General features: G+C 39.5%; 1 protein-coding gene across 16 annotated transcripts in view; it reads right to left on the reverse strand.

Moving 5' to 3' along the window:
- The window catches only part of Arfip1 (ADP-ribosylation factor interacting protein 1), an 82,603-nt gene that overhangs the window by 54,031 nt on the left and 15,811 nt on the right, over positions 1–12,761 (reverse strand). For 7 of the 16 annotated variants that reach the window (XM_006232546.5, XM_063282433.1, XM_006232540.5 and 4 more), the window contains one exon: positions 989–1,130. The exons of 8 other annotated variants lie outside the window; for them this stretch is intronic. The gene's annotated coding sequence lies outside the window, so the exon portion shown is untranslated. The remainder of the gene's footprint in view (positions 1–988; positions 1,131–12,761) is intronic. One more of the 16 variants, XM_039103009.2, reaches the window with a different exon arrangement.

Here is a 12,761-nt window from a genome sequence, read left to right on the forward strand (position 1 = left end):
ACAGCATTTGGTCAATAAATGATGTTTTACACAGAAAAAGAACAGAAAAGTCCACCTGCCTGTATCTCTCTCTATCTCTATGCATATATTTGTACATACATCCCATAGAATCTCAAATATGAAATGCGGATAATCTCCTTACTTTTGGCTGGGAACATGTAGATAAAGCAGGCCTTTTTAAACTAGTGGAAAGCTAGGAAAAAAGAGGAGGAGAAAGAGAATCCAGGAAAGGACAGATCTAGTAAGGTCAACTCAAATTCTGTCTACCTACATCTCTAACCCTTGAATTTTGTTGGAATTGACAGACCCAAAGGAACACAACCAAACAGAAAAGATCTAGATAAAAGAATCACAATCAAGAACAGTTTGTAATGTAATATCACAGTCAAAATTTTCTCCTACTGAGAAAATTACCCAAAGGAAATAATATCAGAGAGAAAACTAACAGACTGCACTCTCCATATCTCCGTGTTCCTATCTCAGTCAATGTTCTACTGCTGTGAGGAGACATCATGACAAAGCATCTCTTAGAAATAAAGGACTTAACTGGGGTCTTGCATACAGTTGCAGAGGGTTAGTCTGTTAGCTGCTGGGGACCACGGCAGCACAGAGGCAGACGTGGAGCTAGAGAAGTAGTTGAGAGCTACAGCCTCATCTACAGGCAGAGGAACACTGGACCTAGTATAGCTTCTGAAACCTCAAAGACCACCCCCACCACGCTTCCTCCCACGAGGCCACACCTCCTAATCTTCCTAGTCCTTTCAAACAGTGCCACTCCCTGGTGACTAAGCTTTCAAATATATGAGCCTATGGGGCCCATTCTTATCCAGACCACCACAATCCACAATGTCCAGAATACAAATCAAAACATAAAATAAAATCAAGAAAATTCCAAGAATATATTCCCAGGGAAAATCCAATCTAGTCTGAGATGCTGAAACTAATGAAGACCTAGAAGCTACTGTTTTTGATTAAAGTGAATGTTTACTTCTGCTGTTGTGGTTCTTCTTTCCCGTTGTTTGTTTGCTTGTGTGAGACAAGAGCTCTCTCCCAGACCTCAGGCTGAGGGTGATCTCTAAGTATCTTCGGCCATCTCCAAGTGCTGGGATAAAAGGAGTGTGTTATGACACCTGACAAAAAATGAATATTTACAACATTGAAAATCTCAGTGACAGGGAAAAAGAAAAAAAGCAAAACAAAAAGTAAGCCCATGGAATGAGCTAACACTCAGTGGCAAAGAATTTGTCCACTATGATAGTTAACACTTACTGTTACCTACGAGTCAAGCCTCTGGGCATAAATGCAAGAATTCATCTAGAATAGGTAAACTGAGCCAAGGGTGAGAAGACTCCAGAGCTGAAAAGGAGAAAAGGAGTTGAGTCTAATCGCTCTGCCTCCTGACTGCGGACACAGTGTGGTCAGCTCCGCCACTCCTTCCACAACAATCAACTAACTACATCTCCTTGAAAACTAAGCTAAAATACAGCCAATCTTATTGGATTGCTAATGTTTATTGTTATGGTAACCACACTAAGTAAGGCTGATTTCTCAAGTTTCTGACACGATCTCACTGAATTCAGAGCAAAAAAAGAGATGTTCAGTACAATACAACATAGCATTTCTGCTATTGAAATATAACATAACTTGAGCACATATAATAGAAAATATTTCAGAACCAGTAAGTTTTGTATTACCTTTGTTTTAAAAACATTTATTTAGTTGTAGGTTTCAAGAATCATTTTTATTTTTTATTTCTGTGTAGCTGTGTGCATGCATGCCATACATATGTGGTGCCCATGGAGGCCGAGAAAAGGGATCAGATCAGCTGGATCTGGAATTACAGGTAGTTTTGGCCATCTAATGTGGGCACTGAGAGCAAGTGTTCATCACCAAGCCATCGCTCCAGACCCTAATCTTAAATTCATACAGTTAAAACTTAAGAAGTAAGAGCTGGCTTACAAACTTTTTAAAACGTGATAATCAACTTCTGCAGGCCAGCACATCCACTGTCTACACTGCTGAATTAATTCCTGGTAAGGGAATGAGTATATGGCACGTACTAGCTGGATCTATGGAAACAAACTTTTAAAAGTCAATACACTTGTCTGGCGATGAATGGAAGCTGATCACGCTTTCTATTTTCTACTTTACAAGGGGACACCAAGTCGTGCCTCTTTTCTTTCATGTTCTGACAAGTCTAAGCACATTTTAAGTTCATTGTCGTGTTAAGGAAGAGATCAAAGTTGGTCAAATACTTTACATGACTATTGTTTTTTTATGCTGGCAGAAAGGACATTCATTTTTATAGTAATTGATATGTAATTGACTCATACGTAGTTAATATACTTTTAAAACAGGATTAACCTTATAATACAAAGAGTAATGTAAAATCAGAAAACTGAGTGGGCCCGACCCAGAGAATAACTATGCGGTGCAGCTCAACAAGCAGAAGACAGAGACTAGCTGCTTCTTTAAAACAATTAATGATAATTCTAATTATGCCTATGTGTGCTTATAGATTCGGGTACCTACAGAGGCAAGAAGAGGGCATTATGATGGGGCTAGAGTTACAGTGGTTGTGAGCCCCAAATGTGAGCCTTCCGCAAGAGCAGCAAGAGTGTGGAGCCTCGGAACCACGCCTGCAGCTCCAGGCTCTAGCTTCTTGAGTTCTTTCAATGGAATAAAGCTAGGGTAGATTAAAGGGGATATAATTAATGACACTTTTAGAGTTGGGACTTTATCCCTACAGTATACAGCAAGGCCTCAAGAAGCCATGGTTCCCAACCTCGGAACTCCCTGGGGAGTTTGTAACCCTTCCAGGGAGATCACGATTTAGTGATGAGCCCCTCTGAGTTGCCACATGGATGACCAGGAATTTCACATGCTGCTTCTTCAACCGGAAACTTGGCTTCTCTTTGAACCAGGGTACTTAGAACTTTGTCCTGTGAACTTAGTACTGGGCAACTTAGTACTTGTACAACATGTCAGATAGCTTTACACATGCATTAGAATGGCCACAACTCAGGCTGACAAAACCAAATGCTACCCAATGTGCGAAGCAACAGTATTTGTAAAATGGATGAATTTCATATTTAAAGTTTGCGTTAAAAACTGCCTATTTAGCTTAATTTTTATTTAAAAAAAAGGTAAAATCCCACCAAAAATGTGTTGACACAAACAAAACCTAATAAAATCATGGTAGGAAAGTATTTAGTAATAATATTAGTTAGTGTATACCTATCCAATAACTTCATAATTCTATTCCTAAGAAATATACCTAAAATGCATATGTTTATTAGAGGCAAGTATAAGAGCGTTCATAAGCAATTTTATCTTAAGAGCCAAGAAATAAATCCAAGTACTGATCAAATAAAATGGTAATACAGTCATATAAAAGAATATTGTATATCAACAGAACAGTATAAACTACTGTTATAAACGTCAGAGTTAATTTTCCAAAACAAAGCTAGATTCAAGGAGTAAATATTACATGACTGACTCAAAAAGGAATACTAATAGTAGTAGCAATGATAAGAAAGAAAGAAGCAGTATCACTGGTGTCATGAGTGGAAGAATCCTGAGTCCTTGGAGGAGTCAACATTTCTTACACACAAAAAGTACAAATGGGCTGGAGAGATAGCTCAGTGGTTTAGGGTGTGCAATGCTCCCACAGAAGACTTGAGCTCAGTTCCCAGGACCCACATTGGGCAGAATCTGATGCCCTCTTCTGGTGTGGCACAACACTGTACACACACACAGCTTAAAGATAACTGAATAAAAACAATTAAACCCTGCAATTTATCAACACTAAAATCTCCAAGCTCAGCATGATAGTGAATGCTTATCAATTGGGAGGCAGAAACAGGCAACTCTCGGTGAACAAGAGGCCAGCCTTATCTGTATGGCAAGTTTTAGGCTGGCTACAGTTTTACAGTGGCACCTGTGTTAAAAACAATGGTAATAACAGAAACTAAAATCTCAGAAGCTATTTAAAAATTAAAAAATGCAAGTCACAGACTGGAAAAAAATGTCACTCTGTATATATTTGAGTGTGTGTTCACCCATGTGTGCATGTTATCTATTTTACACCGAAGTCTGCCCCCCCCCAACACACACATACAATTAAAACAAATATCCTCATTTGTATATATTTGCTCATGGCAGCTTTATTCATAAAACCTCCAAAATGAAACAAAATGTCTGCCAAGAGTTTAATGAATAGAATAAATTGTGGTCTATCCATACCATGGTATATTCCTTACTAAACAAAAGCAGTAACTAATTGACAACACACACCATTCCTGCTTAATCTCATAACATGTCGGGTGAAAAAGCTGAACAAGCATGGAAATCATATGCTGTAAGAGTCTGTTTACATAGAGAAGCCATTCTGTCATGAGAGATTAGCGGCTGCCCAGGAGAGGTGGGGCAGGGTTGCTGAAAAAGGGCACAAGGAAGTTTGGGTGATAGCATGCTCTGTACGGTGACAGTGATTGGGGACTGCCACCTTATGCATTTGTCAAAACTCACTAGGCTTTACATCTGAAACAGGTGTAATTTGGATGTAGTCATAATTCAATAATCTGATGATTTATTTGGGGGAAACAAGATTTTGAAAGTCACATTTCACCATTTTTTCCTTTCAGAATTGTTTATTAAGTCATAAATGTCAACGGCTTCCTATCTCTACACATATGCTTGCGTTTTTTAAAGGAAAAACACTGTCTTAATATACCATGATTCTAATAGTTTTCAAAAGTCTGAGAAAATGGTCTCATGGATCACCTGAAACAAATATAAAATTACCAAGGAAGGAATGCTTCTAAACTCTTACAAATAAATACTAGGAACAAGCAAAAGTTTAAAAGAAGACACTGTCTTGAAGGCTTTTTAAAACAATTCTGCCTACACAGTAAGGTAAGGTTATTAAACAGTCCAGGCCATTCAGAACTCTGGAGTCTTCAGCCACATCACTTCAGATTTGTGCATACTCAAGACCAGGGTTTCCTTAGCACTGTTTTTTGGTCTTGTTTGTTTGTTGTTTTTGCTTTTTTTTGTTTGTTTGTTTTTGGAGACAGTATTTCTCTGCGTCCTGGAACTCACCAAATTCACAGAGACAGCAGAGAGCCTGACTCTTCGGGGATTAAAGGCATGCACTGACGCTGCCCAGCAAGCACTGTGGTTTTAATAACCTAAAGATGTTCTTCCCAACTCTCATCCTCTCCAATTTATACACTGAAGCCCACAGGAAGAAGCTCCATATTGGCTCCTCCCACTAGACACCTCCACTTCCACTCCTAGAACCTGAGATTCCTGCATTTCCTGCCTAGGTAATGCTTTTCTCTCGTCTGTGTTGTGACCACTAATGGTATGATATTTTGCAATACAATTTATTTCCAGGATCATGGTCATAAATGTAGCAAAGTCAAGGTCCCTCTTCCTTCCAGACTGCCTGTCAAGAATTATTTCAATATCAATTTTCCTATATTCTTCAAAGTACTCTGTAAGGTGGTGTTCCTCAGGATCTTCTCTAACCCCACCATCAAACAGCTTCTTCAGTTACAAGAGGTGCAAGTTTTCCAGACTCCTCTCTTAATATGAAATGTTTGCCTCAACCACTCTCCCATCTATTACCGAGGCTTTGCAGTCTAGGCAGCATCAACCTCCACCAAGGACGAGAAAGCTACAAAATCAAGCCCTATTACCTTTTGCTCGCAGGATGCCTCATAACCAGTCTGGGAACTTTCCCCACTGCTCCTAGTCGCTTCTTAAACCTTCTGTGGTTTCAAACCAACAAGAGTTTACAGAACGATTCCTTTTCTACTTCCTCTCCAAACAGTGTTTAAAGTTTTCTCCGTTGCAGACTCAGTTGCTTCAGGCAGATTTACAGCAGTTGAAGAAGATGAGAAAGACTTCCAAACATAGGCAAGGCCTCACTGTGGTGCTGTGAGAACTTCCAGTGTAAGAAACTCTGCTGCAGGGAGCACCTGCTTACAAAGCAGCACACCAAGCGACACAGGACCCACAGCCTCCCTTATTCACGCTGCACCATTCCTTCATTCCTTCCTTGTTTGTTTTGTTTTGTTTTTCTGCATAGCCCTGGCTGTTCTGGAACCCCCCTCTATAGCCCAGGCTGGTATTGAACTCACAGAGATCTGCCTGCCTCTGTCACCCAGTTTCTGAGATTAAAGATGCCCAGCTCCCATTTCACCATTTTTTAATGGTAAAGGATTTGTTTTTCCTGGAAGTCCAAATCCCACCCACAGCAAGGTATGTGGTGTCACTCTGACCACTGTGCCCACCTATAAGGGACTGACTTGTAGCTCTATAACCCAGCAGCAAAAGAAGTTTGTCAACTTGCAAAATGTTTCAGCAACAAAAAGAAAATAACAACTCTCCTATACCACTATAAGAACGGCTGCAGCAGCCTAAGTGCCATTTATGAACAATCCAGAACCTGAGAATCTCAAGTAATTCCTCCAAGCGAGCATTCAAACATGGAAATAGCAAGCAATGGCAGGGTTTGAGATGCACTCAATCAGAGGAAGGAATCCCACTACCATCTCAGATCTCTGAGACAGCAATGAAGGCGTACTTTCATTGTAACCCTTGGCCAGACTTCAGCCAAGGGTTATGGATGTCTCATTTGTTCATCTGTTTGGCTGGCCAACTGTGGTTCCCTCTCAATATTGGGAAAGCCTCCATACTTTAAGACTGGGTGTGTGTGGGGGGGCTTTAGGAAGCCTCTTTTTCTGACTAGCTGAGTGGGAGCTGGCCTCAGACTCAACAGCAGATGAATGGAAGTCTTCCAGTATTGCTATGAATGTTTTCAAGGTACTCTGAAATGGTTTATCAACTCCCCAGATACCAGAATGCTATGAAGCTGGTTTCCTAGCTTAAAGGTTCCTTACTCTGACACCAACACTACTTGCTCTAATACCAGAGGGAATTGCTACAGTGACTTTATGTACTAGAGGTCAGCACTGAACTAAGAGCACTACATGAATTATATCACTTAATGCTCACAGCTGCCTTAAGATAAATATGATGCTCTCAACTTATAGCAAGGACACTGAGCCCTCTCTGGTTAAAGATTTAAACTAAGTAGTGCACATCCTCCTGCAAATGAAGCTCTGTAAGAGGAAGAACTAACAATGAGTACTGTGTGTCAGATGCTCTTCTATGTGTATTTTACATAAGAAGTGGTTGAATTCTCTCTGCTTCATGTATGTCAACACATATAACTACCTCACAATATACCATTTCTTCAAGGATGACTGAAATTAAATGATGAATTAAAATTACCAAATCAAGTATATCAACAATGCCAAGGTTGAGAAACTCAGTAGACAACCTGGTATGTAAACTCTCCAGACTAGCAGGCCTAAGTTACCATCTATTTCCTCTTTCTGAGAAAGGCAGCCATTGCAGCTGCATTAGAAGACACACTCCCATGCGGTCGATGAGCCAAGGAGCTCTCCAGCAAGCTTTCCAGACACAACAATAGTATGGATCCAGAAAACAACTTAGCTTGTCCCCTGCTCACCTCTCCAACTGCTCCTAAGACCAAAACCGTCCCTAACTCTCTTCCCATTAGCCAGTTTGACAACCAAATGCTAAGTTCATCTTTACCCTAAGGATACAGAGTTAACGCTGCTCATTATCAATTCAATTCTTTGTCTACACCCTTTCTAGAGCCAAGACCAGCTTGTTAAATGTTCACATAATATGTGCCTAAATCTTGAAAATAGGTATCTGGATGTTACAAAAGGGTTTCCTTTTGACCACTGGGCCCTGATAGATAGATTGTTAGAGACGAGAATCACTGACAAAGTTCATCCAAAAGTTACCTTAGTAAGGCAAACATACTAGAAACAAGTTTACACACATAAAATTTAATTTCTAAAAAATGCTTAGAAAAACTTAGACTCTTCATAGAGAAGGTCTACAGCTTTGCCAACCATATAAGGCATTTATCATTGTTTGACAGCAGTTTATTCATTTAACAATTTAACAGTTTAATTTCAAACCAATGTAACTGTTCGGCCTAGTTTACCACCAAGCAAACAAAATTAAAGGTATAATAGTAAACGTAACATTTTCTCAGATGTTTCCTAAATCTACCATATTTTATAAAGTTTTCTGAAAAGGCAATAAAAAGTACCCCAAAATACTTCAGTGTTTAGGTCACTGCTTATGTTCAGTTGGTTTGGGTTTGTTTTGGTTTTTTTTTGGGGGGGGGGTGCTTTATAGTAGTTGTATTTCCTACCAGTTTTATAGAATTAAATTAATTTCAGTTAATTTTAGATAAAAAAGTAAGCAGAGAGCAAAAGGAGAAGCTGCAAATATTTCAGCCCAATTGTTCTAGTTCGGGCTTTGACAAGGAGGGTCGCAGTGCTTAGTGGACTAATTATACATCTCAAGACAAACCATATTTGTTCCAATACAACAGTACAAACGCCTTTTGTGTTGGATGAAATTACTCAGATTTTTTGTTTGCCTGTACAAAGACAAAGCAATTCTAATAAGTTCATAATTTAAATACTCTCTGAAATTTCCTCCACCACAAAGACAAACACAATCTATTAAAGTGAGAAGTATATGTATCACAAAGTGTCAACTCAGCATGGCCTCAAATGAAGGGGCTAAATGAAACTGAAGGAGAACCAGCTCAGGAACTAGGAGACACTGACCTCAGGCCAAGCTCTGCCTTTCCATACTTCAGAGATGTCACTTCATCCCCGTAACCTTTGTGTACTTCGTCAGGAGGAGATTACTAGGGCTGGTGACATGGCTCAGCAGGTAAAGGTTCTGGCCACCAAACCTGAGTTTAATTCATAGAATCCACGTCGTAGAAAGAGAACCAACTCCCACTAGTTGTCCTCTGACTTTCAGAGGTGCAGTGGCAGGAACACAAGTGCACACCCACCCACACACCCACACACACGCACGCGCACACACACAAATAAACTAAAATATAATGAAAATGGTATTATTAAACACCCCAAGATGTCATATGGGTACCGGGTAAACAAGTGCAGGGGCTGAGAAGGTAACTCAGTGGAGAACACTTGCCTGGGTTCAGTCCCCAACATCCTCTGGTAACACTGGTAGAGAATCAAATAGGAAACACTATATACCATAAGCACTATGTTAGACATTACAGTCAACCTCAGACCAATAGATAAATACTAAAGTCATTCTATCAACACTAGTGTTTCCGAAGTTGATATACTTCCTGAGTGCTAACATGTGTTTCACACTGACTTCATGTGATAGATTTTGGTCAAAGCATAGGCTGCCTGTACAAGGTCTTTGTAAAGCACAAATAAATTCTGTGATTACATGTAGAATCAATACCTAAAATATATTGTTATGTATCTATAAGTATACCCCAAAAAGTGAAACTGAAATCCAAAAACATTTCTGATCTTCAAAAACATGTGAATTCAAAACAATTCCCAAGCAGTTCATATAGGAGACATTGGGCCTGATTTTACCCAAGTAAATTCTTCATTGCCGTCCCACTGGAGTGGGCATTCTAGAGTTTTCTACATCGGACCATAATCAAGACAGAATTAAATTACAGATATAAATATTAATGCATATAGCCTTTTCCTCCTCACCTTTAAGTTATTTTGATAATTCCATGGCTTCAATAGACAGAGAATTTTCAACCCCATTATTATACATAAAGGAAGAAAACAGATATGTTAAACCCAGACAATTATTGGATCTGAATAAATATATGGGAATTTTGTCCATTTTTTATTTGTTGCAAATCAACAGTGAACATCATGATTTTGAGCTTCCCACTGTCCATTCCTTGTCTGATGACTATCTTCTGTCCGTCACTGTCATGCCTACTCTGCACCGGTCTCAGTCATTAGCTCCCTCTTGAAACATACTCCCCTTCCTTTCTCTGTCACACCATTTACAGCTCAGGACCGCCACTCGCTCCTCACATACACCAATCTCACATTTAGTTTTTGCTGCTTCCCTGCCTGGAAGATTCTCACTCTACATTTCACATGACTCTCATCTCATCAACTTTCTACTCAAACTTCAGATCCTCAGACGGCTACCTTTAACCAACTTTGTAAATGACCTTTTTGACACTTTTTAGCCTTTTATTATGTTTCATGGCATATAACACATTATACTACAGAATAAACAGTCAGCATATCTGTCTCTATCTACAAAGTAAAAGCCAACTCTTCAACTTGACACTCAGAATTCTTCCAATTATTTTTTCCCACTAGTTAGACTTCTTTAGATTTTTTTTTTTTTTTTTGGTTCTTTTTTTTTTGGAGCTGGGGACGGAACCCAGGGCCTTGCGCTTCCTAGGCAAGCGCTCTACCACTGAGCTAAATCCCCAACCCCCTTTAGATTTGTTAAACCAAACCCATCCTCCGCATATGTATTTCCCAATCTCCTCTCCCCGTCTTCAGGAAGGACATCACCCACATGTTCATCTCTATGCACATTTCAAGAGTGCAATGTCATTGTCGCTGACATTCCTGATCCCATTCCTTTAAACTGCCATGACCTTTAATCTGTGTTACTCGATAGGCACCATTATCTTGATTTTTTTTCCCAATTTCATCAATTAATCAGCATACACTTTGAACACAAGGTCTACAATCCATCTACTGTTTAGACCACAGAACTATACAAAAGAAGAATGCAAATAACTGTGCACTTTCCGTGAGTATTACAAGTTGTTATATAAAATTACTAAATTAAGAGGAAAGCAGAAAAGAATTCAGGCTATAATTTCAGAATAAAACACAACTTGTTTTCTTTGTTGTAATTTAAGGAATATACTGTTTCTCACCTTCTTGCTCCTATCATTCCATTTTTATTTCATTTCTTAAATTGTCTCAGCTTTTCCACTTAATAACTCTGTTAATCCTTCCAAGAGGCAAAGTCTTAATATGTAAATGTGGGAGGAAAACCTAAGGAGACCATAGCGTAAACCTAGTCCAATGCCTGGCATCTGTGAGTCTCTCAGCGAATGGTACAACTGGACTACTGTTCTGCCTGGCTTACCCACAAAACATAAAGCTCCAATTCTATCCACATTATTGAAAATGACAGGATCTCATTCTAAATGATAAACTTTAAAACTACAGAAGAGTCCCAAATCACACTATAAACTCCTATAATGCTTTTAAGCCAGGGTGTAAATTCAGCTTATTTTTACAGTTAAAACTTTAAAGATTACTATTCTTGCATTCTCTTGGCGACTGCCTACTCGGTTATGACTAAGACAAAGAATTCTTAACAAGGAGGTAATGATAATTTGCTTTGAACGATCCATTATTTGACAGTTGCTTCCTTCAGATCACTATCATCCAAACTTTACTGTTTACTGAGTAGAGAATTTCTACTTCAGCATCTCTCAGAGCACCTTCCACAGACAGGAAACTCACAGTAGCAAGCAGCTAACAATAATCCTAGCACATAATGTCATGGAGCCATCAGTGGCTAGGCTGTAAACCTTCCCGGTAGCTCACAAATGCCTAGCTTCCCTGATTATCTCTCAATGGTATAAACTGAGAGATAAATCACAGAAAGTCAAACCATGAGCAGGAGTAGATTATAGTACACATAATTCTTCCTCTCTCAAGACTGCACTGTCAGATGACAACCAGCCAAGTTACCTTACACTACAAAGAACCTCCACACAATCAGTCTGGTGCTACACACCAATAATATCAACAACTCAGGAGGCTGAAGCAGGATGAGCTCAAGTTCGAGGACAGCCTGGGCTATGAGGCAAAAACTGGTGAGACTACAAGGCAAAACCTGGTGAAAGAAAGAGGGAGAGACAAGGAGCGGGGAAGAAGAGGAAGAAGAAGGGAAGGTAGGCAGGAAGAATTCAAGAAAGAATCTTGAACCTTATACAAATAACACCTATTTCCCAAACAGAATTCATCACCATCAATGTTTAGACAAAAAAAGCCAATCATCACCAGGTTTGGGGGCGCATAGCTTTAATGGTCTAGCGTGAGTTCAAGGACAGCCAAAGCTACACAAACCCTGGTTGAAAAACAACAACAACAAACACTCAAAATCCTGTATCAGCATGTCACAAATAAGTCTGGGAATACAACCGGGCAGTACAGCAGTTGTCTAACCTACAATCAGATTTAATCCCCACTCCTGAAAAAAGCACCCCCTTTTTTGTGTGCGATATTTGTCACAAAAATTCAGGATATTCTGCTTAACTGAAGAATAATGAATCTTTACAAGTGGGAGATTAGTACAGAAACATTGAATCTGCAGTCAATGGGTCCCATGTTGCATTCTTGCCTTACCAAATCCTCTAAGTCAGTCACCTGTCTTTCATCTGTCTGAAAGTTTAGTTTATTCAACTAAAACAAAAGAAACAATTGCTCCAATTATCGAATCGAATGATTCTACAGATCTATGAACAAGAGAAAGCATTGCTTGTGCTTAATTATGTGCCAAAAACAGCTATACTGACTGGAGCTCAATTTAAACAAACTCACTGCTTAATCTTCCGCCCCCATTTAATGACCTACAATAGTCAGTTCTCTCTTTTCTTTCCTTCCTTTTCCTCTCTAATTAATCTTTCTCCCTAGTTTGATGAGATACAATAGTTGACTTATGGTATTTCACCAGAATCAATTATAGATTGAGAGAGAGAGAGAGAGAGAGAGAGAGAGAGAGAGAGAGAGAGAGGGGAAGAAGGAGGAGGAGGAGGGGGGGGAGGACGAGGAGAGAAGAAACCA

Source organism: Rattus norvegicus, chromosome 2 (genome assembly GCF_036323735.1).
Source record: "Rattus norvegicus strain BN/NHsdMcwi chromosome 2, GRCr8, whole genome shotgun sequence".
Classification (NCBI taxonomy): Eukaryota; Metazoa; Chordata; class Mammalia; order Rodentia; family Muridae; genus Rattus; species Rattus norvegicus.